We start from the raw sequence: 26457 nt of genomic DNA on the forward strand, positions 1-26457 counted from the left end.
CACAGAAGTCTAAATATAGTGTTGTCATATGATTGGACAATCTGTTACTAGGAATATACTTGGAAGAACTGAAATCAGGGACATGAATAGACATTTGCACATTGACATGTATACAGGTATTATTCATGGTATCAACAGATGGAGGTGGCTGAAGGGTCCCTCAGCTGAGGAGTGGAAGGGCAAGCTGTGTTGTATACATACAATGGAATATTGTGTGGCTACAGCAAGGAATGAAGTTGTGAGGCATACAATGAGGTGAATGAACCTTGAGGACATTATGTTGAACAAAATAAGCCAGAAACAAAAGGAAAAAATATTATATAGTCTCGTTTAGAAAATGCTTATAAGAAAAATAGGCCCTTGATCTTGAGTCTTGCTCTTGTGAAGCTTACGTATGTAGCAGAGAAGCTTAGCCTACTATAGGTATGTCTAAGAGTCACCTCTGGAGAACCTCTTTTGTTGCTCAGATGTGGCCTCACCCTCCCTAAGCCCAACTCTGCAAGTGAAACCATTGCCCTCCTCCCTATGTGGGACATGATATCCAGAAATGAAAATCTCCCTAGTGGCATGGGAGATGACCCCCAGGGATGAGCCTGGCCCTGGCACCATGGGATCAACAATGCTATCCTGGCCAAGAGAGGAAAAAGAAGTGTAAGAAATAAAGTATCAGTGGCAGAGAGAGTTCAGACAGAGTCAAGAGGCTACACTGGAGGTCACACTTAATGCATACTTCAGTTAGACATTGCTATCTGTCATAACTTGCCAACCCCAAAATAAAATCATTTCTGCCAATCCTAAAAAATACCAGGGCATTACATAAGATTCTACAAAGGTTTTATGCATTAGGGTAACTCTCCAAAACCTACACCCTCCAGATGGGTCCCTGGACCAAATAAGTCCTGAAATGTAGAGGGGCCAGCCCTTCCAGAACATCAATTAGTTGCATCCTCCTATCCCACATTATTGACAGCCCTTTCCAACATGAAAAAGTTAGAATGGGCATAGCCCAAATACTCCTAAAGAATGGGAGAAAGATCAAAGTTGATGCTGAAGTTATACAGAGAAGGTCGGGTTTAACAAATGAATAGGAGAACTGAATTATCTTCTGTACCTTAGAGCAACTAGAAATAAAAACCTAAAATTGTGACATTGTAACCCATACCAAACTCTGAAATCTGCTCTATAACTAATTGTTGCAATGTACTTTGAAATTTATTGCTTTTATGAATATATGTCATTTAAAGAGAAGGAGTATTACAGAGAAGACAGGATTTAACAAACGAGTATATTGCTGAATCATTATATGGATATTTCTGTTGGTCTCCAGTGTTTTGGAGCAGTTAGAAGAAAAAAATGAAAAGTCATGGAACTGTAACCTATACCAAACTTTAAAATCTGTTCTATAACTGTTTGTTAAAATGTACTTGGAGGGCCGCGGTGGCTCAGCGGGCAAAGTGCTTGCCTGCTATGCCGGAGGACCTCGGTTCGATTCCCGGCCCCAGCCCATGTAACAAAAACGGAGAAACAGAATACAATAAAAAACAAGAAAATGTTTAAAGATGTTTCCCTTTCTTCCTTCCTTCCTTCCTTCTATCCTTCCTTCCTTCTCTCTGTCTTTCCTTTAAAAAAAAAAAAAAAAAAAAAAATGTACTTGGAAATTGCCTCTTGTAGTATGTTACATTTAATAGTAAAAAAAAAAAAATTTTTTTTTTAAAAGAAATGGCTGCTCCCACAAAATTTGATCAGGATTAAAACATGGCTTTTCTGGGGTATATAATGCTTTCAAAACAGCACAAACAAACAGACATTTGCACACTGATGTTCATAGAAGCACTATTCACAATTACCAAAAGATGGAAATAATCCAAATACTGATCCACAAATGAGTGGATAAGCAAAATGTGATATATACATATGATGGAATATTATACAACCCTAAGATGAAATGATGTCCTGAAACATATGACAATGTGGATGAATCCTGAGGACATAATGCTGAGTGAAATGTCAGTCACAGAAGGACAGATACTATAAGATTTCAGCATTATGACTCTGGTAAAGGTAACCTGAGAGGTTACACTGTAGAATTTTAGCAGACCTAGACGTACACAAAAGTTAGAAATGGAGGAAAGGCTACCCAAAAATTGAATCTAAATGCAAAGGAGCAGATAGAAGTGATGATAACTAATTAGCAGGCTTATAAGTAACACTGCCATAATAAAGGTGAATAAGATTGAAGGGGGTTATATAATGCCATGTATCCCAATGATTAAATTTATGATTATTTTAAAAAATGTTAGTAGAAAACTATAGCAACCAACAAAAGACAGGACCACTGAGAATTTGTATCCTTCGGGAATTAAAGAAAGGGTCACCCCACCAAGTAAAGAGCTCAACAAGCTGAAGTGCTGATTGAGGGCAAAGGGAACATGGAAAGGACAATGGAAGAAATAAATTAGTAACATAAACTGTAGTCTTGTGGTGAGTTACAGAAACAAGAACTGTATCGATTAGGCAGATTTTCTACCTTGCTTGTTAGGTGAATATCTGTATTTATCTGCATATATATATTTTACCCCTATGTTCTCAGTTCCCCTTTTAATTTTATTTAAGGATTGTTGTTGGTGTATAAAATTACAGAATATTCAGTTATAACTCTGATTGGATGATTCTAGCAGTAATTAACATCACTTAGAAATGGCTACAATGGCTAAGGACTTTGTGTATCCCTTTTGGGGTAAGAGTGAGAGTATCTTCCCACTTCCCTGTCTCTTAGCATTCACAAATCTACTTTCTGGGTATGGATTTGCCTCTTCTGGACATTTCATTTAAATGGATTAATACAGTGTATTGTCTTTTGTGTCTGGCTTCTTTCACTTAGCATAATGTTTTCAAGGTTCTGCCGTGTTGTAGCATGTATCAAAACTTCATTATTTTTTTATGGCCAAATAGCTACCATTGTATGAATACACCACAATTTGTTTATCCATGCATCAGTTAATGGACATTTGGGTGTTTCTAGGTTTAGCTTTTATGAATAATGCCATGAACATTCTTGTACAAGCTTTTGTGCGAATGCATGTTTTCACTTCTTTCGGGTGTATCCTGGGAGTGGAATTGCTGGGTCATATGGTAATTCTATGTTTAACTTTTTGAAGAAGTGCCAGACTGTTTTCCAAAGGAAGTGCACCATCTTACGTTTCCATTTATAATATATTAGGTTTCCAATTTATTTACATCCTCACCAGTACTTATTTTCCATTTTTTGTTCATTTTTTATTATAATGAATGGTATTACATTGTAGTTTTGATTTGCATTTCTCTGATGACTTTTCATATGTTTATTGATAGTTTGTATGTCTTCTTTGGAGAAATGTCTATTCAAATTCTTTGTCCATTTTTCAATTTCTTTTGTCTTATTATTGAGTTGTAAGCATTCTTTTTTATAACTTTTTAAACTTTTTATTGTAAAATATAACATATATTTTTCTTTTTTTTTTTACATGGGCAGGCACCGGGAATCAAACCTGGGTCCTCTGGCATGGCAGGCAAGCATTCTTGCCTGCTGAGCCACCGTGGCCCACCCAAGTTGTAAAATATAACATATATACAAAGCAAAGAAAGAAAAGAGCAATAATATTCAAAGCACTCTTCGACAAGTAGTTACAGGACAGATCCCAGAGTTTGTCATGGGCTACCATACCATCCTCTCAGATTTTTCCTTCTAAGCTGCTCCAGAATATAGGAGGCTGAAAGGAATATTTTTTTATACTCACAATTGACTTTTTTTTTCTTTTTTGTGAAAAATAACATATATATATAAAAGCAATACATTTCAAAGGACAGCACAACAATTAGTTGTAGAGCAGATTTCAGAGTTTGGTATGGGTTACAATTCCACAATATTAGATTTTGACTTCTAGTTGCTCTAAGATACTGGAGACTAAAGGAAATAGCAATTTAATGATTCAACAATCATATTCATTTGTTAAACCCTACTTTCTCTGTATAATTCCACTATCACCCTTAATCTTTCTATCCCATTCTTTAGGGGTATATGGGCTATGCCCATTCTAACTTTTGCATGTTGTAAGGGACTGTCAATAATATGAGGTAGGGAGATGAAACTAGCTGATGTTCTAGAGAGGCTCGGCCCTCTGCATTTCAGAACTTATCTGTTCCAAGGACCTATCTGGAGGTTGCAGGGAGTTATAAGCAATCTCTAGATACTAGACCCTTGTCAGATAAATTATTTGCAAATATTTTTTCCTAATCTGTGGGTTGTCACTTTATTTTCTTGATAGTGTCCTTTGCCCAAAAGGTTTTAATTTTGATGTTGTCCAATTGATGTAATTTTTATTAGTATTCTAGTTAAAAATCAATTACCCATATTTATATCTATCTCTCTTCCTATGGCATTACCACACAGTTTTGATTACTATAGCTTTGTAGTCATTTTGAAATTGAGAAGTGTGAGATCTCCAACTTTCTCCCTAATTTCCAAGGCTGTTTTGGCTATTCTGTGTCCCTTGCATTTCTTCATGGATTCTAATATCAGCTTATTCATTTCTGCCAAAAAAGAACAGTTTGAATTTTGATAAGGATTGTACTGAATTTGTAGAATAATTTGGGGAGTATTGCCTTCTAATAATATCATTTTAAGTCTTCCAAACCATCAATAAGGGATGCCTTTCCATTTATTTAGGTCTTGTTTAAGTCTCTTCAATGATGTGCTGTAGTTTTCAGTCCTGTACTTTTGTTAAACTTATTCCTAAATATTTTATTCTTTTATGCTATTGTAAATGGAATTGCTTTCTTAATTTCATTTTCATTTTTGGATTGTTAATTGCTAGTATATAAAAATACAACTGATGGCTGGTCATATTTTATATATAATTCCACACTTTCAGCTTCCCTTGAAACTTGATGTGGCCAAAGAATTAAATTCTGATCAATGTCCATGAGTGCAGTTGATGGTGTACAGCTTCCATGTTTCTACTTTCCCCCTTTCTACTGGAATGCAAAAAGCCATGTTGGCCTATGTCGTCAAGATCTACCACTTTTGTAGTCTTAATGAAATATAGATGAGTACACTCTTTCATTTATGCATTGTCTGTGGCTATTTTCATGTTGCAATGGCCACGTTGAGTATTTGCAACAGAGACCCTATGGCTCATTCAGACTAAAATATTTACTGTCTGGCCCTTTATGGAAAAAGTTTGCTGACCCATGGGTTAGAGGACCCATGAAGTAGGATTTCATGATTATGCCTTCCTGGAGGTTTTACAGTCACTGGGGCTTGAAGCTTTGCCATCTTGGTTTTACATCTATTAATTAGTTTCTTCCAGGCTGGCAGTTTGCTTCTTCTCTCCAGCAGGAGTTCTTGTGGCAGCAGCAGCAGTGCACAAATTGTCATGGACTTTCTGATCATAAAGAACAATCTAGGTTTTATTAGGTCTCTCCCTTTCTCTTCTGTAATTCATCCTTCAATTCTGAAATTCCCTGCTTGGAATTGTTTGCTTCCTCTGTCCTTAAGGGTGTCTGCTCTCTGCTGTAAGTTTCTGCATTTGTCTCCATACCACTGTGGCTGACACTTTGTGTGTTGATTCAGCTCATGCCCAGCTGACACTCAGTTTGGATCAGAAATGGTCTGTTTTACAAGTAAAGTGTTGTTTTTAAAATTTGAGCTAATTTTACATCCAATAAAATACTGATACTGTGTTCAGTTCAATGAACTTTGGGAAATTTTAATTATAGTTCATAGTTTGCAATAGGTACATTTTCTCCCAAATACTCCTCTTTTATTGACTCTTTGTAATAGTGTTGTACATTTGTTCTAGTTCATAAGAAAATTTTAAAATATTTGTGCTGTTAACTACAGTCATTGTCCACCGGAAGATTCACACATTTCCACCTTTTGTCCTCTAGCTTTCCTTCTGGTGACATATGAGTTTAAACTACCCCTTTCAACCACATTCACTCACAATGCAGCACCATTAATTCTACACCCCATAATGAGCTACTCTCTTCTCTAACCCTTTCCAAATGTTTAAGTTCAACCTAGTTAAACACTGCACATATTAAGAAACTGCTCCCCATTCTCTAGCCTCATTCTATTTCCTGGTATCTATATTCTAGATTTTATGAATTTATATATTATAATTGATTCATATTAGTAAGATCATATGATAATTGTCCTTTTGTGTTTGACTTCTTCACTCAACATAATGCTTCAGGACTTCATTCCTTCTTACTGCTGAGTGATATCCCATCACAAGTATATATGACATTTTGTTTATCCATTCATCATTTTATGGAAACTTGGGTTGTTTCCATCTTTTGGCAGTTGTGAATAATGCCACTATGAACATTGGTGTGCAAATGTCTTTTCAAGTCTCTGCTTTCAGATTTTCTGGGTATAAACTGAATAGTAGAATTGCTGGATCTTAAGACAACCCTATACTTAGCTTTCTGAGGAACCGCCAGACTGTCTTCCACAACAGCTTTACCATTTTGCAATCCCACTAGCAGTGAGTAAGTGTTCCTATTTCTCCACATCCTGTCTGACACTTGTGGTTTCCTGTTTGTTTAATAGTGTCCATTCTAGTAGGTATGAGATGATATCTCATTGTGGTTTTGATTTGCATTTCCCAATAGCTAATGAAGGTGAGCATCTTTCATTTTATTTTTAGCCATTTGTACTTCCTCTTTGGATAAATGTCTATTTATGTCTTTTGTCCATATTTTAATTGTGCTATTCATCTTTTTATTGTTGAGTGGTAGGATTTCTTTATATATTCTAGATATCAACCCCCCATCAGATACGTGGTTTCCATTTTTCTCCCATCGATTTTGTTGCCTTTTCATCTTTTGACAAAATCCTTTGAAGCACAAAAGTATTCAGTTTTGAGGAGTTCTCATTTATCAGTTTTTTCTTTCACTTCTTGTGCTTTGGGTGTAAGGTTTAAGAAACTACTGCCTAGCACTAGATCACAAAGATGCTTCCCTACATTTTCTTCTAGTAGTTTTATGGTACTGATTCTTATATTTAGGTCTTTGAAACATTTTGCATTAATTATTGTATAGGGTGTGAAGTAAGGGTACTTTTTCATTCTTTTGTTTATGGATATTCTGTTTTCCCAACACCATTTATTAAGAGGCAAATTCTCTCCTAATTGAGCAGTCTTGGCAAATCTATAAAAAATCAATTGGCTATTATGTGATGATCTATTTCTAAACTTTCAATTCAATTCCATTGGTATATAAATTTGTCCTTGTGCCAGTTCCCTGCTCTTGACCGCTATAGTTCTGTAGTAAGTTTTTTTTTTTTTTTGGCTTTGTACTAATGCTCTTTAATCTCCAATTTTATTGAGATAAATTCACATACCACACAAACCATCCAAAGTATACAATCACTGGCTCACATTATCATCACATAGTTGTGCATACATCCCCATGATTAATTTTAGGACATTTTCATTACTTGAGAACAGAAATCAGAGTGTAGTAAGTTTTGAAATCAGAAATGTGAGTCCTCCAACTTTATTCTTTTTAAAGATGATTTTGGCTACTTGGAGCCCTTTTCTCTTCCATTTAAATTTGATTATTGATTTTTACATATGTGCAAAGAAGGCCATTTGTGATGGTTAGGTTTTAGTGTCAACTTGGCCAAGTGATGATGCCCAGTTGTCTGGTCAGGCAAGCACTGGCCTGACCATTACTGTGAGGATATTTTGTGGCTGGCTGATAAATCAGAAGGCTGGTATATTAAATCATCAGCCAGTTGATTGCGTTTGTGGCCTATTACATCTGTGATCAATTAAGGCATTTCCCCTCAAGGTAATCCAATCAGTTGAAGTCTTTTAAGGAAGAAGAGAGACTCTTTCACTGCTTCTTTAGCCAGTGAGTCTCTCCTGTGAAGTTCATCCAGACCCTTCATCGGAGCTGCCAGCTTCACAGCCTGTCCTATGGATTTTAGACTCTTCCATTGCCATGGTTGCAGGAGACACCTTCATAAATCTATTTACAGATTTCTCCTATTCATTCTGTTTCTCCAGAAAACTTGACTAGCACAGCTTGGTCCCAGGAGCAGTTTTTTTTTTTTCTAATTATTTTATTTTATTTTTTTAATAACCAAAAAACACCAAACAAATGCAAACATTCCCATTTTGATCATTGCGTTCTTCATATATGTTCAGTAATTCACAATATCATCACATAGTTGCATATTCATCATCATGATCATTTCTTGGAACATTTGCATCTATTCAGAAAAAGAAATAAAAAGAAAACAGAAAAAATATATATACATACCATACCGCTCACCCCTCCCTTTCATTGATCACTAGCATTTCAAACTAAATTTATTTTAACATTTGTTCCCCCTATTATTTATTTTTATTCCAATGTTTTACTCACCTGTTGACAAGGTAGATAAAAGGAGCATCAGACACAAGGTTTTCACAATCACACAGTCACATTATGAAAGCTATATCATTATACAATCGTCTTCAAGAAACATGGCTACTGGAACACAGCTCCACATTTTCAGGTAGTTCCCTCCAGCCTCTCCATTACCTTTGGAATACCTTTGGAATAACAAGGTGATATCTACTTAATGCGTAAGAATAACCTCCAGGATAACCTCTGGACTCTGTTTGGAATCTCTCAGCCATTGATACTTTGTCTCATTTCACTCTTCCCCCTTTTGGTTGAGAAGGTTTTCTCATTCCCTTGATGCTGAGTCTCAGTTCATTCTAGGGTTTTTCTCAGTCCCTTGATGCTGAGTCTCAGCTCATTCTAGGGTTTCTGTCCCACGTTGCCAGGAAGGTCCACACCCCTGGGAGTCACGTCCCACATAGACAGGGGGAGGGTGGTGAGACTGCTCATCATGTTGGCTGGAGAGAGAGGCCACATCTGAGCAACAAAAGAGGCTCTCTTGGGGGTGACTCTAAGGCCTAAATTTTAAGTAGGCTTGACCTATCCTTTGTGGGTTAAGTTTCATATGAACAAACCCCAAGATTGGGGGCTCACCCTATAGCTTTGGTTGTCCATACTGCTTGTGAGAATATCAAGAATTCAACTTGGGGAAGTTGGATTTTCCCCCGTTCCCAGGAGCAGTTCTTGAGGAACAGAATCTTAAAAATGGATTTTTACAATTGGCACTAATGACTCTATGTCCAGTAAGCAGATGACACTGGCAGTCCATGGAGTAAGTTAGCAAAACAGATACTCAAAATATCATCATTAGAGAGTGGCCCATGGTGGCTCAGCAGGCAGAGTTCTTGCCTACAGTGCCAGAGATCTGGGTTCGATTTCCAGTCCCTGCCCATGCAAAAAATAAAAAAATAAAAAAGGGAAAAAATCAGCATTAGATTCTGCTAATTGTACACCTATACAAGGCAAGGCTGTGGGTGAAAATGTTTTTTATTCCTTTAAGGAGTTTTGTGTAATTAAGGGGTATAATGAGGTTGGCTGGTTGGTGTTAGATATGCTGGACACACTGATAAGGGAAAAAGTTAAACTGAAGACTTCAAATTTGTACCTTAAGTGCCATATGAATGATGTCAATGTTTCCATTGAGTGCCCTGAAAGAAAATCTTATTTACTGTGGTTGCAGACTTGAGATCTCTGAAGACCAGATACAGAACCTCATTGTGTATCAGATTTACAATGTAAACTAAAATCTCAAATTTTCAGGGTGACTCCTGTTGAAGTAAGGGCTTTGATTGGAAAAAAAAATGGATCCTGAAATATAGGATGGTGATATATAGCTTGATAACGATGGTTATGGGGAGAGGATCCCTGGAATCTGCTGAGCCTTTGCTAGGCAGACCTGCAATGGACTGCCTTGAGGAAACTGCTTCCCAGCCTCCAGTCTCCCCACAGGAGATTGCCACTTAAACTTCACCTAACGAGAGTTTCCCCTGGGGAAACAGCCTTCACTCCTCTGTCTGGCACAACTAATCCTGTTTCACCAAATGAAACTGCAATGGAATACCCTGAAGTAATTGGCTTGAAAGACACTTCTATTTCTTTTCATGATCCACCCCCACCACCTCTCTTTTCTTCAAGACCTATAACTAGACTAAAGTCCCAACAGGCCCCAAAAGGTGAGGTATAAGAATTTAAAAATAAAATAAGGGTTTTTTTTTTAAAAAAAAGGTGAGGTACGAAGTGTGGGCCATGAGGAGGTATGTGAGACACCAAAATAACTACATGAGTTTTTCAATCTATATAGATAGAAATCAAGGGAATATGTGTGATTTGTACATATTAGAATTTTAGGGGTCTGGAATAATGGTAGAAGGTATAAAGTTGGATCAAGCTGAATTTATTGATATGGGCCCAGTGAGCAGAGATTCTGCATTCACTGTTGTAGCTTGAGGGGTTAGAAGGGGCATTAACAGCTTGTTGGATGGTTGGCTGAAACATGGATCAAAACGTGGCCGACATTATCTGAGGTCAAAATGCCAGAACTGCCCTGGTGTTAGGTAGATGAGGGGATCCAGAGGCTTTGAGAGATGGGAATGTTAGAGTGGATTTATCATGGAAGACCTGTTCACACACCCTAGGAATGTTCAAAGGACAGGTCTTTCACCAGAATCTTGAGAAATAAATCCATGAGACTAGCTCCATCATCCCTGAAGAGCTCTGTAGTCACCCTTCTCTGTAGGTCAGATATCACTGTGGGAACTGCTGTCACTGAACAGAAATCCTTAAACATGATGAAGATGATCAGATCCCAAGTTGGCAGAAGCCATGTGGTGACAGTTAATCACCATAGACAAGGTGGGCATGGCCGACATAATGGACAACAGACTCAAAGCAGCAATCAAAATAATCTGACTTGCAGAGACTTATGACATTGGCTAGTAGATCATGGGTACTTTTCTAGTTTGCTAGCTGCTGGAATGCAACACCTCAGAGATGAATTGGCTTTCAGTAAAAGGGGATTTATTTAGTTAACGTATAGTTCTTCAGAGGAAAGGCAGCTAACTTTCAACTGAGGTTCTTTCTAACGTGGGAAGGCACAGGACCATCTCTGTTGGCCTTCTCTACAGAACTCTGGGTTCCAACAACTTTCCCTGGGGTGATTTCTTTCTGTATCTCCAAAGGCCTGGGCTGAGCTGTGATTGCTGAGATGAGGTAGGCTGAGATGAGGTATGCTGAGCTGCTTGGGCTGTGCTACATTGACCTCTCTTATTTAAGCACCAGCCAATTAAATCAAACATCATTTAATTGCAGCAGACACACCTCCTAGCTGACTGCAGATGTAATCAGCAACAGATGAGGTTCACATGCTGTTGGCTCATGTCCACAGCAATAGAACTAGACAATGTTGTATGCAGGGACTTTGATCGTTTCTCCATCCCACAAGACATCACACTAGTCCATTATATTGAAGATATTATGCTGATTGGACCTAGTGGTCAAAAAGCATCAATTACTCTAGACTTATTGGTAAGGCATTTGTGTGTCGGAGGATGGAAGATAAATCCAACAAAAATATAGGGGCCTTCCACCTCACTGAAATTTCTACATGTCTAGTGGTGTGGGGCATGTCAAAATATCCCTTCTAAGGTAAAGGATAAGCTATTGCATCTGACCCCTCCTATGATGAAAACAGAGGCACAATGCCTAGTTGGCCTCTTCAGATTTTTGAGACAAGATATTCCTCATTTGGATGTGCTACTCCCGCTCATTTACTGAGTGACCAGAAAAGCTGTTAGCTTTGAGTGGGGACTGGAACAAGAGGAGGCTTTGCAACAGGTTTAGGCTGCTCTGCCACTTGGGCCATATGATCCAACAGATCCAATCATTCTGGAAATGTCAGTGGCAAATAGAGATCTGTCTGGAGTCCTTGGCATCCCCTGTAGGAGAATCACAATGCAGACCCTTAGGATTTTGGAGCAAAGCCTTACCATCCATTGCAGATAACTACTCTCCTTTTTTTTTTTTTTTTTTTTTTTAATACACTTATTATTCCCCCGAGGGGGATGCACTGTTCCTGGAAGTACTGCAATACCAGATCGATGCATGGAGTGGATGGAGCAAGCTCCTATTCCATCTCCCAACTCCAAAAATCCACTTAATATGTTGTCCTCAGATAGAGAAGGTATCAGATATTAAACTGATAAGAACAGATACTATACTTGACCTTAGCCAAAGGGCCGAGAAGTGATACTACTCTCCTTTTGAGAAACAACATTTAACCTACTACCAAGATTTAGTAGTGACTGAACACTTAACAGTGGGCCACCAAGTTACTATAGACTGGAGTTGCCTATCATGATCTGGGTATTGTCTGACCCACCAAGCCATAAAGTTGGGCGTGCACAGCAGCACTCCATCATAAAATGGAAATGGTATTGTGCTGGTTTTAAAGGATCATGTACCCTAGAAAAGCCATATTTTAATACTGATCCATCTTGTGGAGGTAGCTATGTTTTTAATCCCCATTCAAAATTGGAAATTTGATTAGATTAACCTTTGATCAGAGGGAGATGTGACTCCACCCATTCCAAGAGGGTCTTGATTAGTTTATTGGAATCCTTTAAAAGAAGAAACATATTGGAAAAAATTTCAGAGCCACAGAGGCCACACAGCCAGAGACCTTTGGACATGAAGAAGGAAAACAACCCTGGGGGAGCTGCATAAAACAAGAATCCTGGAGAGAAAGCTAGCAGATGTTACCATGTTTGCCATATGTCTTTCCAGTTGAAAGAGAAACCCTGGATATCATTGGCCTTCTTGAACCAAGGTATCTTTTCCTGGATGTCTTAGATTGGACATTTCTATAGACTTGCTTTAATTTGGACATTTTCATGGCTTTAGAACTGTAAACTTGAAACTTAATAAATTCCCCTTTTTAAAAGCTGTTCTGTTTCTGGTATCTCACACTCTGGCAGCTAGCAACTAGAACAGGTGCATTAGAGTTAGGGCTCGAGCAGTTCCTGAAGGCATAAGTAAGATACATGAGAAAGTGGCCCAAATGCCCATGGCTCCCACTCCTGCCATATTACCTTTTCTTTCCCAGAACAGAACTATGGCCTCTTGGGTACTTCTTTAGAGTCAATTGACTGAGGAAGAGAAAACTCAAGCCTGGCTTACAGATGGTTCTGCGTAATATGCAGGGACCACCAGGAAGTGAACAGCTGCAGCACTAAAGGCCCATTCTGGGATGTCCTTAAAGGACAGTTGTGAGAGGAAATCCTCCCAGAGGGTGGAAATTTGAGCAGTGCACCTGGTTCATTTTGCTTGGAAGGAGAACTGGCCAGGTGTGCGTTTTTATACTGACTCGTGGGCTGTTGCTAATGGTTTGGCTGAATGGTCAAGGAGTTGGAAGGAACATGATTGGAAAATTATTGACGAAGAGGTCTGGGGAAGAAGTATGTGAATTGACCTTTCTGAGTGGGCAAAGAACATGAAGATATTTGTGTCCCATGTGAATGCTCACAGAGGTGACTTCAGCAGAGGAAAGTTTTAATAATCAAGTGGATAAGATGACCTGTCCAGTGGATTTGAGTCATCTTCTTTCCCCAGCCACACCTGCCATTGCCCAATGGGCTCATGAACAAAGTGGGCCTGATGATAGGGATGGAGGTTATGCATGTACTCAGCAATATGGACTTCCATTCACCAAGGCTGATGTGGCTATGGCCACTGCTAAGTGCCCAATCTACCAGCAGCAGAGACACACACTCAGTTCCCAATATGGCACCATTCCCCGAGATGACCAGCCTACTACCTGGTGGCAGGTTGATTACATTGGACCACTTCCATCATGGAAGGGGCAGTGATATGTTCTAACTGGAATAGACATGTACTCCAGATATGGGTTTGCTTTCGCTGCATACAACGCTTCCACAAAACTCTCATCGATGGACTTACAAAATGCTTTATCCACCATCATGGTGTCCCACACAGCATTGCTTCGGATCAAGGAACCCACTTCACAGCAAATGAAGTGCAGGAATGGGCACATGCTCATGGCATTCTCTGGTCTTAACATGTTCCCCATTATCCAGAGGCATCTGGTTGAGAAGAATGGTAGAATGGCCTTTTGAAGGCCCAATGACAGTGCCAACTAGCTGGCAATACCTTGCAGGGCTGGGGCAGTGTTCTCCAAGAGGCTGTGTTTGCTCTGAATCAGCATTCACTCTATGGTGCTGTTTCTCCCATAGCCAGTATTCATCGGTTCAGGAATCAAGGGGTGGAAACGGGAGTGGACCACTCACTATAACCACTAGTGACCCACTGGGAAAATTTTTGCATCCTGTCCCTGAAACCGTAAACTGTGCTGGTCTACAGGTCTTAGTTCCAAAAGGAGGAGTGCTCCTTTCAGGAGACACAACAATGATTCCATTGAACTGGAAGTTAAAACTGCCATCTGGCCACTTTTTGCTTCTCATGCCATTGAATCAACATGCATGAAAGGAGATTACTGTTCTGTCTGTGGTGACTGACTGATCCTGACTATCAAGGGGAAATAGGACTGCAACTACACAATGGAGGTAAAGAACAGTTTTCCTGGAAAACAGGAGATGTCCTAGGGTGCCTCTTAGTGTTACCATGCCCAGTGATTGAAGTCAATGGAAAACTGCAACAACCCAATCCAGGCAGGACTACCAATGTCCCAGAAACTTTAGGAATGAAGTTCTGAATCCCTCCACCTGGCAAAGAACCATGTCCAGATGAAATGCTTGCTGATGATAAAGGGAACATGGAGTGAATAGTGGAAGAATGTAGTGGTAAATATGGACTATGACCACATGATCAGTTACAGAAACAAGACTGTGATTGTATGAATATTTCCTCCCTGTCTTGCTATGAGTATGTCTATTTTTGTATATAAGCAAATATCTTGTTTCCTTTTATCATATGACATAAGTTGCATTGTTCATGTAATAGTAGTTAAGTCATAGGATATGATATTTAAGAGTGAATGTTACCTAAGGAATTGCACCATATTCTGGAGAGATGTAGTGCATTTCTGGTTGTATGCAGAACAATTGAGTATTGTTAGGGGAAACATGTCCATTATTGTGTTCTATTTGGAAGTTAAGTGTATTTCAAGGTAAAGCGTATAGCTGCCGAGTTGACAAGAGATAGACTGTGATGGTTAGATTCTGGTGTCAATTTGGCCAAGTGATTATGCCCAGTTGTCTGGTGAGGCAAGCAGTGGTCTGATCTTTGCTGAAAGGATATTTCATGGCTGGTTGATAAACTGGAAGGCTGGCGTATTAAATCATCAGTCAGTTGATTGCATCTGTGGCTGATTACATCTGTGATCAACCAAGGCGTATCCCCCAGAATGAGATAATCCAATCAGTTGAAGGCTTTTAAGGAAGAAGAGAGACTCTTCCAATGCTTGCTCAGTGACTCTTCCTCAGAGCACCAGCTTCACAGCCTGCCCTATGGATTTTGAACACTTCTATTCCCGTGGTTGTGTGAGACACCTTTATAAATACCATATTTACAGAATTCTCCTGGTGATTCTATTTCTCTGGATAATCATGACTAACACAGCTGTTAGAATTTTGATTGGGATTGCATTGAATCTGTAAATTGCTTCAGGTAAAATTGCATTTTTTTATTAATAAAAAAATTAACAACAAACAAACAAAATAATAAGATATCATTTCATTCTACATATATAATCAGTAATTCCTAATATATCACATAGTTGCATATTTATCATTTCTTAGAACATTTGCATCGATTTAGAAAAAGAAATAAAAAGACAACAGAAAAAGAAATAAAACAATAATAGAGAAAAAAAGTTGTACATACCATACCCCTTACCCCTCGCTTTCATTTACCACTAGCATTTCAAAGTAAATTTATTTTAACATTTGTTCCCCCTATTGTTTATTTTTATTCCATATGTTCTACTCTTTTGTTGATATGGTAGATAAAAGGAGCATCAGACACAAGGTATTCACATTCACAGAGTCACACTGTGAAAGCTATATCGTTGTCCAATCACCATGAAGAAACATGGCTACTGGAACACAGCTCCACATTTTCAGGCAGTTCCCTCCAGCCTCTCCACTACATCTTGAACAACAAGGTGATAGCTACTTAATGTGTAAGGATAACCTCCAGGATAACCTCTTGACTCTGTTTGGAATCTCTCAGCCATTCACACTTAGTCTCATTTCACTCTTCCCCTCTTTGGTCGAGAAGATTCTCTCAATCCCTTGATGTTAATTCTCAGCTCATTTTAGGGTTTTTCTGTTCCTTTGTGCTGAGTCTCAACTCATTCCAGGATCTCTGTCCCATGTTGCCAGGAAGGTCCACACCCCTGGGAGTCATGTCCCACACAGAGAGGGGGAGGGTGGTGAGACTGCTCGTCATGTTGGCTGGAGGGAGAGGCCACATTTGAGCAACAAAAGAGGCTCTCTTGGGGGTGACTCTTAGGCCTAAATTTTAAGTAGGCTTGACCTATCCTTTGTGGGTTAAGTTTCATATGAACAACCCCCAAGACTGGGGGCTCAGCCTGTAACTTTGGTTGTCCACACTGCTTGTGAGAATATCAAGAATTTGACTTGGGGAAGTTAAATATCTCCCTGCTCTCACCATTCCCCGAAGGGGGCTTGCAAATACTTTTCCACTCACGGATCAAATCACTCTGGGATTCATTGGGGCATCACTCTGGATAAACCAACAAAATCTCATGTCCTACCTGAGATTTCAAGTACTTATGACGTTCAATCAAACTATCTACATAAGTTATATTAGGAAATGCTCTAATCAAAATATAAATTTTGGAACAAATAAACATTTTTTGCTTTAGTCTCCCACATAAGGTGACATTTTAAAATATTAATTACCATCTATTTTCAGCACCCTGCAATAATGACCTTCCTTTAGTGTTCCTCATGCAAAAACATTTTTAAAATTTGTACATTGTACATTTCACTATTGTTATACACTCTAGGCATTCCTAGATTATACCATCTCAATCTTTAACATCTTTCTTTCTGATTTCATTTATGTCCCCAGCCCTCCTCCCTCTATCATTCTCACATGCAGCTTCATTCAGTGTTTTAACATAATTGTATTACAGTTAGGTAGTATTGTGCTGTCCATTTCTGAGTTTTTGTATCCAGTCCTGTTGCACAGTCTGTATCCCTTCAGCTCCAATTACCCAATATCTTACCCTATTTCTATCTCCTGATGATCTCTGTTACCAACGACATATTCTAAGTTTATTCACTAATGTCAGTTCATATCAGTGAGACCATACAGTATTTGTCCTTTAGTTTTTGGCTAGTCTCACTCAGCATAATGTTCTCAAGGTCCAACCATGTTATTACATGCTTCACAAGTTTATTCTGTCTTAAAGCTGCATAATATTCCATCGTATGTATATACCACAGTTTGTTTCGCCACTCCTCTGTTGATGGATATTTGGGCTGTTTCCATCTCTTTGCAATTGTAAATAATGCTGCTATAAACATTGGTGTGCAAGTGTCCGTTTGTGTCTTTGCCCTTAAGTCCTTTGAGTAGATACCTAGCAATGGTATTGCTGGGTCGTATGGCAATTCTATATTCAGCTTTTTGAGGAACCGCCAAACTGCCTTCTATAGCGGTTGCACCATTTGACATTCCCACCAACAGTGACTAAGTGTGCCTCTTTCTCCGCATCCTCTCCAGCAGTTGTCATTTTCTGTTTTGTTGACAATGGCCATTCTGGTGGGTATGAGATGATATCTCATTGTGGTTTTGATTTGCATTTCTCTAATGGCCAGGGACGTTGAGCATCTCTTCATGTGCCTTTTGGCCATTTGTATTTCCTCTTCTGAGAAGTGTCTGTTCAAGTCTTTTTCCCATTTTGTAATTGGATTGGCTGTCTTTTTGTTGTTGAGTTGAACAATCGCTTTATAAATTCTGGATACTAGACCTTTATCTGATATGTCGTTTCCAAATATTGTCTCCCATTGTGTAGGCTGCCTTTCTACTTTCTTGATGAAGTTCTTTGATGCACAAAAGTGTTTAATTTTGAGGAGTTCCCATTTCTTTCTTTCTTTCTTCAGTGCTCTTGCTTTAGGTGTAAGGTCTTTAAAACCGTCTCCGATTATAAGATTTATGAGATATCTCCCTACATTTTCCTCTAACTGTTTTATGGTCTTAGACCTAATGTTTAGATCTTTGATCCATTTTGAGTTAACTTTTGTATAGGGTGTGAGAGATGGGTCTTCTTTCATTCTTTTGCATATGGATATCCAGTTCTCCAGGCACCATTTATTGAAGAGACTGTTCTGTCCCAGGGGAGTTGGCTTGACTGCCTTATCAAAGATCAAATGTCCATAGATGAGAGGGTCTATATCTGAGCACTCTATTCAATTCCACTGGTCGATATATATATATCTTTATGCTAGTACCATGCTGTTTTGACCACTGTGGCTTCATAATATGCCTTAAGGTCAGGCAGTGTGAGACCTCCAGCTTCGTTTTTTTTCCTCAAGATACTTTTAGCAATTTGGGGCACCCTGCCCTTCCAGATAAATTTGCTTATTGGTTTTTCTATTTCTGAAAAGTAAGTTGTTGGGATTTTGATTGGTATTGCGTTGAATCTGTAAATCAATTTAGGTAGAATTTACATCTTAACTATATTTAGTCTTCCAATCCATGAACACGGTATGCCCTTCCATCTATTTAGGTCTTCTGTGATTTCTTTTAACAGTTTCATGTAGTTTTCTTTGTATAGGTCTTTTGTCTCTTTAGTTAAATTTATTCCTAAGTATTTTATTCTTTTACTTGCAATTGTAAATGAAATTCGTTTCTTGATTTCCACCTCAGCTTGTTCATTGCTAGTGTATAGAAACACTACCGATTTTTGAGTGTTGATCTTGTAACCTGCCACTTTGCTGTATTCGTTTATTAGCTCTAGTAGTTTTGCTGTGGATTTTTCAGGGTTTTTGACATATAGTATCATGTCATCTGCAAACAGTGATGGTTTTACTTCTTCCTTTCCAATTTTGATGCCTTGTGTTTCTTTTTCTTGTCTAATTGCTCTGGTTAGAACCTCCAACACAATGTTGAATAACAGTGGTGATAGTGGACATCCTTGTCTTATTCCTGATCTTAGGGGGAAAGTTTTCAGTTTTTCCCCATTGAGGATGATATTAGCTGTGGGTTTTTCATATATTCCCTTTATCATTTTAAGGAAGTTCCCTTGTATTCCTATCTTTTGAAGTGTTTTCAACAGGAAAGGATGTTGAATTTTGTCAAATGCCTTTTCTGCATCAATTGAGATGATCATGTGATTTTTCTGCTTTGATTTGTTGATATGGTGTATTACATTAATTGATTTTCTTATGTTGAACCATCCTTGCATACCTGGGATGAATCCTACTTGGTCATGATGTATAATTCTTTTAATGTGTTGCTGGATTTGATTTGCTAGAATTTTGTTGAGGATTTTTGCATCTATATTCATTAGAGAGATTGGTCTGTAGTTTTCTTTTTTTGTAATATCTTTGCCTGGTTTTGGTATGAGGGTGATGTTGGCTTCATAGAATGAATTAGGTAGCTTTTCCTCCACTTCAATTTTTTTGAAGAGTTTGAGCAGGGTTGTTACTAATTCTTTCTGTACTGTTTGGTAGAATTCACATGTGAAGCCGCCTGGTCCTGGACTTTTCTTTTTGGGAAGCTTCTTAATGACTGCTTCAATTTCTTTACTTGTGATTGGTTTGTTGAGGTTGTCTATTTCTTCTTGAGTCAAAGTTGGTTGTTCATGCCTTCCTAGGAATTTGTCCATTTCATCTACATTGTTGTATTTATTAGCATAAAGTTGTTCATAGTATCCTGTTATTACCTCCTTTATTTCTGTGGGGTCAGTGGTTATGTCTCCTCTTCCATTTCTGATCTTATTTATTTGCATCCTCTCTCTCCTTCTTTTTATCAATCTTGCTAAGGGCCCATCAATCTTATTGATTTTCTCATAGAACCAACTTCTGGTTTTATTGATTTTCTCAATTGTTTTCACGTTCTCAATTCATTTATTTCTGCTCTAATGGTTATGTCTCCTCTTCCATTTCTGATCTTATTTATTTGCATCCTCTCTCTCCTTCTTTTTATCAATCTTTCTAAGGGCCCATCAATCTTATTGATTTTCTCATAGAACCAACTTCTGGTTTTATTGATTTTCTCAATTGTTTTCACGTTCTCAATTTCTTTTATTTCTGCTCTAATCTTTGTTATTTCTTTCCTTTTGCTTGCTTCAGGGTTAGTTTGCTGTTCTTTCTCCAGTTCTTCCAAGTGGACAGTTAATTCCTGCATTTTTGCCTTTTCTTCTTTTCTGATATAGGCATTTAGGGCAATAAATTTCCCTCTTAGCACTGCCTTTGCTGCGTCTCATAAGTTTTGATATGTTGTGTTTTCATTTTCATTCACCTTGAGATATTTACTGATTTCTCTTGTAAATTTCTACCTTGGCCCACTGGTTGTTTAAGAGTGTGTTGTTGAGCCTCCACGTATTTGTGAATTTTCTGGCGCTCTGCCTATTATTGATTTCCAACTTCATTCCTCTATGATCCGAGAAAGTGTTGTGTATGATTTCAATCTTTTTAAATTTGTTGAGACTTGCTTTGTGACCCAGCATATGGGCTATCTTTGAGAATGATCCATGAGCACTTGAGAAAAAGGTGTATCCTGCTATTGTGGGGTGTAATGTCCTATAAATGTCTGTTAAGTCTAGCTCATTTATTATAATATTCAAATTCTCTGTTTCTTTATTGATCCTCTGTCTAGATGTTCTGTCTATTGATGAGAGTGGGGAATTGAAGTCTCCAACTACTATGGTAGATGTGTCTATTTCCCTTTTCAGTGTTTGCAGTGTTTGCCGTACATATTTTGGGGCATTCTGGTTCGGTGCATAAATACTTATGATTGTTATGTCTTCATGTTGAATTATTCCTTTTATTGGTACATACTATCCTTCTTTGTCTCTTTTAATTGTTTTACATTTGAAGTCTAATTTGTTGGATATTAGTATAGCTACTCCTGCTCTTTTCTGGTTGTTATTTGCAAGGAATATGTTTTCCCAACCTTTCACTTTCAGCCTATGTTTATCTTTGGGTCTAAGATGTGTTTCCTGTAGACAGCATATAGAAGGAATCCTGTTTTTTAATCCATTCTGCCAGTCTATGTGTTTTGATTGGGGAATTCAATCCATTAACATTTAGTGTTATTACTGTTTGGGTAATACTTTCTTCTACCATTTTGCCTTTTGTATTTTATATGTCATATCTAATTTTCCTTCTTTCTACACTCTTCTCCACACCTCTGTCTTCTGTCTTTTCATATCTGTCTCTAGTGCTCCCTTTAGTATTTCTTGCAGAGCTGGTCTCTTGGTCACAAATTCTCTCAGTGATTTTTTTGTCTGAAAATATTTTAATTTCTCCCTCATTTTTTTTTTTTTTTTTTTTTTTTTTTTAAAGGAAAGACAGAGAGAAGGAAGGAAGGATAGAAGGAAGGAAGGAAGGAAGAAAGGGAAACATTTTTAAACATTTTCTTGTTTTATTGTATTCTGTTTCTCCGTTTTTGTTACATGGGCTGGGGCCGGGAATCGAACCGAGGTCCTCCGGCATAGCAGGCAAGCACTTTGCCCGCTGAGCCACCGCGGCCCGCCCAATCATTTTTGGGAGGGGGTGCATGGTCCATCCCTCATTTTTGAAGGACAGTTTTGCTGGATATAGAGTTCTTGGTTGGCAGTTTTTCTCTTTTAGTAATTTAAATATATCATCCCACTGTCTTTTTGCCTCCATGGTTTCTGCTGAGAAATCTACATATAGTCTTATTGGGTTTCCCTTGTATGTGATGAATTGCTTTTCTCTTGCTGCTTTCAAGATCCTCTTTCTCTTTGACCTCTGACATTCTGACTAGTGTCTTGGAGAATGTCTATTTGGATCTATTCTCTTTGGGGTGTGCTGCACTTCTTGGATCTGTAATTTTAGGTCTTTCATAAGAGTTGGGAAATTTTCAGTGATAATTTCTTCCATTAGTTTTTCTCCTCCTTTTCCCTTCTCTTCTCCTTCTGGGACACCCACAACACGTATATTTGTGCACTTCATATTATCGTTCAATTCCCTGAGTCCCTGCTCATATTTTTCCATTCTTTTCCTGTAGTTTCTTTTTCTTTTTGGATTTCAGATGTTCCATCCTCCAGTTCACTAATCTCAACCTCTGTCTCTTGAAATCTACCATTGTAGGTTTCCATTGTTTTTTTCATCTCTTTTACTGTACCTTTCATTCCCTTAAGTTCTGTGATTTGTTTTTTCAGACTTTCAATTTCTTCTTTTTATTCATTCCTTGCCTTCTTCATATCCTCCCTCAATTCATTGATTTGGTTTTTGATGAGGTTTTTCATGTCTGTTCGTATATTCTGAATGAATTGTTTCAGCTCCTGTATCTCATTTGAACTATTGGTTTGTTCCTTTGACTGGGCCATATCTTCAATTTTCCTGGTGTGATTTGTTATTTTTTTGCTGGTGTCTAGACATTTAATTACCTTAATTAGTTTATTCTGGGGATTGCTTTCACTTCTTTTATCTAGGGTTTTCTTGCTGGAAACAGCCACAAAAACCTCCGGTTCATCCCCTTTCCTGTTTTTCAGTTAGCCCAATAAGCGACCTCTGCTTTGACCAGGTTAGCCTGATTGGGAGCCTATTCTTAGTAGCCAGAATTTGTTAATTAATGCCACAATTGGTGTTTGGTTGGACTCAGTCCCTGATACTGTTAGAGTGTCTTTCCTTTCCCTATGGGAAGCTGCCTGTGGGGGAGGGGTGCCGGGCACCAGCTGCCACAGCTTGGAGAACTCACAGGTCTGGGGGGGTTTGCAGCCGGTCCAGCTGGTCCAGACTGGAGTACACTGTGTGTCCAGTCATTGTCGTGGCTCCGGGAGCTGTTCTTTACTGTTTCTGGTTATTTAGTAGTTGTTCTGGAGGACAAACTAAAACGCACACCTTGCTAAGCCGCCATCTTGGCCCCTCCTCTTAAAATTGCATTTTGACAATATTTAATCGGTCAATCCATGATGATGGAATGTCCTTACATTTTTTTCAGTTCTTTGATTTTTTTTTTTTTCAGCAATGTTTTGCAGTTCTCCATGGATAAGTCCTTGGTTAGATATGTTCTTAGATATTTGTTTATTTTTGTTAAATGCATTTTTTCTTTATTTATTCTTCAGATTGTTAGTTATATATATAGAAACACTATTGATTTTTGGGTGTTGATCTTGTACCCCACCACTTTGCTGAATACATTTATTAACTCTGGAGCTCATTGTGAATTTTCAGGATTTTCTACATATAGGATCATGTCATCTGCAAATAGAGAAAGTTTTACTTCTTCCTTTCCAATCTGGATGACTTTTATTTATTTTTCTTGCCTAATTGCCCTGGCTAGGATTTCCAATACAATGTCGAAAAACAGTGGTGACAGAGGGCATCCTTGTCTTTGTATTGTACTTGATCTTAGAGTGAAAGCTTTTGATCTTTCACCTTTAAGTATGATGTTAACTGTATGTTTTCCATATGTGCCCATAATCATTTTGAGGAAGTTTCCTTCTATATCTAGTTTTCTAAGTATTTTTTATCAAGAAGTGATGCTGTATTTTGTCAGATGGCTTTTCCTGTATTAATTGAGGTGATCTTTTTTTCCCCCTTTCCTTTATTTTGTTATTGTGATGTGTTATATCAGTTGATTTTCTTATGTTAAACCACTCTTGCATGCGTGGGGTAAATCCCTCTTGATCATGGTGTATAATTCTTCTGATGTGCTATTGGATTTAGTTTGCTAGTATTTTTCTAGAGGATTTTCATATTTATATGCATAAGAAATATTGGCCTGTAATTTTCTTTTATTGTTGTTTGTCTATCTGGCTTTGGCATGAGGGTGATGTTGGCCTCAATGAATCAGAGTATTCCTTGTAAGATTTTTAGAAGAGTTTGAGCAGAATAAGTGGTAATTCTTCTTGGAATGTTTTGTAAATTTATACCATGAAGTCGTCCAGTCCTGGGTTTTCTTTGTTGGTAAGTTTTTCATACTAATTCAATCTGTTTCATAGTTCTTGTTTTTTTTGACATCTTCTACTTCAGTATATATAATAAACATATAAACTGTCAGTATATATAATATACATATATACTGACAGAATATATAGTTTTTGTGTTCTAAGAATCTATCCATTTCATCTAGGTTATCTAATTTGTTGGTGTACAGTTGTTCACAATATTCTCTTCTAATCCTTTTTATCTTTATGAATTAGTAAAAATGTCCCCCTTTTTGTTTCTGATTTTAGTTGTGTCCTCTCTCTTTTTTCTTTGTCGGTCTAGCTAAATGTTTGTGAATTTTATTGATGTTTTCAGAGATCCGAGATTTCTTGATTTACTGTTTTTTTTTTTTAATTCCCAGTTTCATTTATCTCTGCTCTAGTCTTTTTATTTCCTTCCTTTTGCTCACTTTGGGTTTAGTTTGCTCCTTTTTTTCTAGTTTTTTCCCATTGTGAGGTTAGGTCTCTGATTTGAAATCTTTCTTCTTTTTTAACGTAAACATTTAGAATTATAAATTCCCCCTCAGTACTGCCTTTGCTGCATCCTATAAAGTTAGTTATATTGTGTTTCATTTTCATTTGCCTGAAGTTGTTTCCTAATTTACCTTTGACCCACTGGTAATTTAAGAGTACATTGTTTAATTTCCACATATTTTAAATTTTTCTAGTTCTCCCTCTGTTATTGATTACTAATTTTATTCCATTGTGGTCTGAGAAGATACACTGTATTATTTCAGTTGTTTTGAATATATGAGACTCCTCTTACGACTTAACACATAGTATATCCTGGATAGTAATCCTTAAACTCTACAGAAGAACATATATTCATTCCACTGCTGTTTGTGAACTGTTTTATATATATATATATATATATATATATATATATATATATATAAATCACTAGTTGATATATATATAAATCACTAGTTGATGTAGATTATCATTCAAGTCTTCTATTTCCTTATTGATCTAATGTCTAGATGGTCTACCCATTATTTAAAGTAGTATATTGAAGTCACCTACAGTTAATGTAGAACCTTTTATTTCTTCCTTCAAATCTGTCAGTATTTGATTACTATATCTTGGCACTTTACTATTAGGTGCATATATGTTTATAATTGTTCTTTTCTTGTTGAATTGACTCTTTTATCAGAATACAATGTCCTTCTTTGTCCTTCATAAAGTCTATTTTATCTCATATTATTATAGCTACTCCAGCTCTCTTTGACTACTATTTGCATGGTATATTTTCCCTATCCTTTTACTTTAAGCCTACCAGGGCATTTGAATTTAAGGTGAGTCTCTTTTCTAAGCAGCTTATTGTTGAGTCATGCTTTTTTATCAAATCTGCCAATCTCTGCCTCTTGACTGGAAAGCTCAATACATTTACATTTTAGGTAACTACTGATAATATGGAACTTTCCTGCCATTTTGCTATTTGGTCTTTGTTAACCTTTAATTCTTCTATTAATACCTACTTTTATAGTTTGATTTTTTGTATTGTATTTTTTTAGAGTCCCTTTTCATGTCTTTCTGTATATATTTTCTTTGTGGTTGCCATGGGGCTAAAATTTAAAAACCTTACACCTATGATGATCCTCTCTGATTGATACCAACTTAATTTCAATAGAATACATCTACTCTGTTCTTATACCACTCTGTCCTCCCACCATTTTTTTTGTTTATTACAAATTATATCTTTATACATTATATATGAAAACCCATAGAGTTATCATTTTTTTTATGCATTTGCATTTTAGCACCTTTAAGAAGGAAGAAATTGAGCTACATAACAAAAAACACATATAATTGTACTGGTATTTATAATTATCCTCACTGTTACCCTTAAACAGAGGTCTTTATTTCTTTATGTTGCTTCAATCCACTGTTTACTGTCCTTTCCTTTCAGTCTGAAGAACTTCCTTTAGCCCTGTTTGTAGGACAATTTGAGTAGGGATGAACTTCCTAGGCCTTTGTTTATCTGGAATGTCTTAGTCTCTCCCTCAGTTTTGAAAAAACAGTTTCACCAGATATAAAATTCTTGGTGTTTTTTTTACTGCTTTAAAATTTTGTCCCAATGCCTTCTTGCCTCCATGGTTTCTGATGTGAAATGGGCACTTAACCTTATTGATATTCCTTTGTACCTAACATGTTGCTTCTTTCTTGCAGCATTCAAAACTCTCTCCTCTCCTTTGCATTTGACATTTTAACTATTATGTATCTCAGTGTATTTCCCCTTCAAATTAATTCTGTTTAAAGTTCATTGGGTATCTTGGAAAATGTATATTTACATCTTCTGCTAGGTTTGGGAAGTCTTCTGCCATTAATTCTTTGTGCATTCCTTATGACCCTTTCCCTCTTCTTTCTCCTCCTGGGACTCCCATGATGAATAT

The 26457-nt window shown here is 37.5% G+C and overlaps 1 long non-coding RNA gene and 1 other non-coding gene across 3 annotated transcripts in view; one reads left to right on the plus strand and one right to left on the minus strand.

The window, feature by feature from the left end:
• The window catches only part of LOC143684538 (uncharacterized), a 117298-nt gene that overhangs the window by 17163 nt on the left and 73678 nt on the right, over positions 1-26457 (plus strand). The window lies entirely within an intron of this gene.
• Positions 11995-12185, minus strand: LOC143685475 (U2 spliceosomal RNA). The gene has a single exon (XR_013176700.1). It is a non-coding gene; the product is annotated as a U2 spliceosomal RNA (small nuclear RNA).

The sequence above is a fragment of the Tamandua tetradactyla genome, chromosome 5, assembly GCF_023851605.1.
Source record: "Tamandua tetradactyla isolate mTamTet1 chromosome 5, mTamTet1.pri, whole genome shotgun sequence".
NCBI classification, from domain to species: Eukaryota; Metazoa; Chordata; class Mammalia; order Pilosa; family Myrmecophagidae; genus Tamandua; species Tamandua tetradactyla.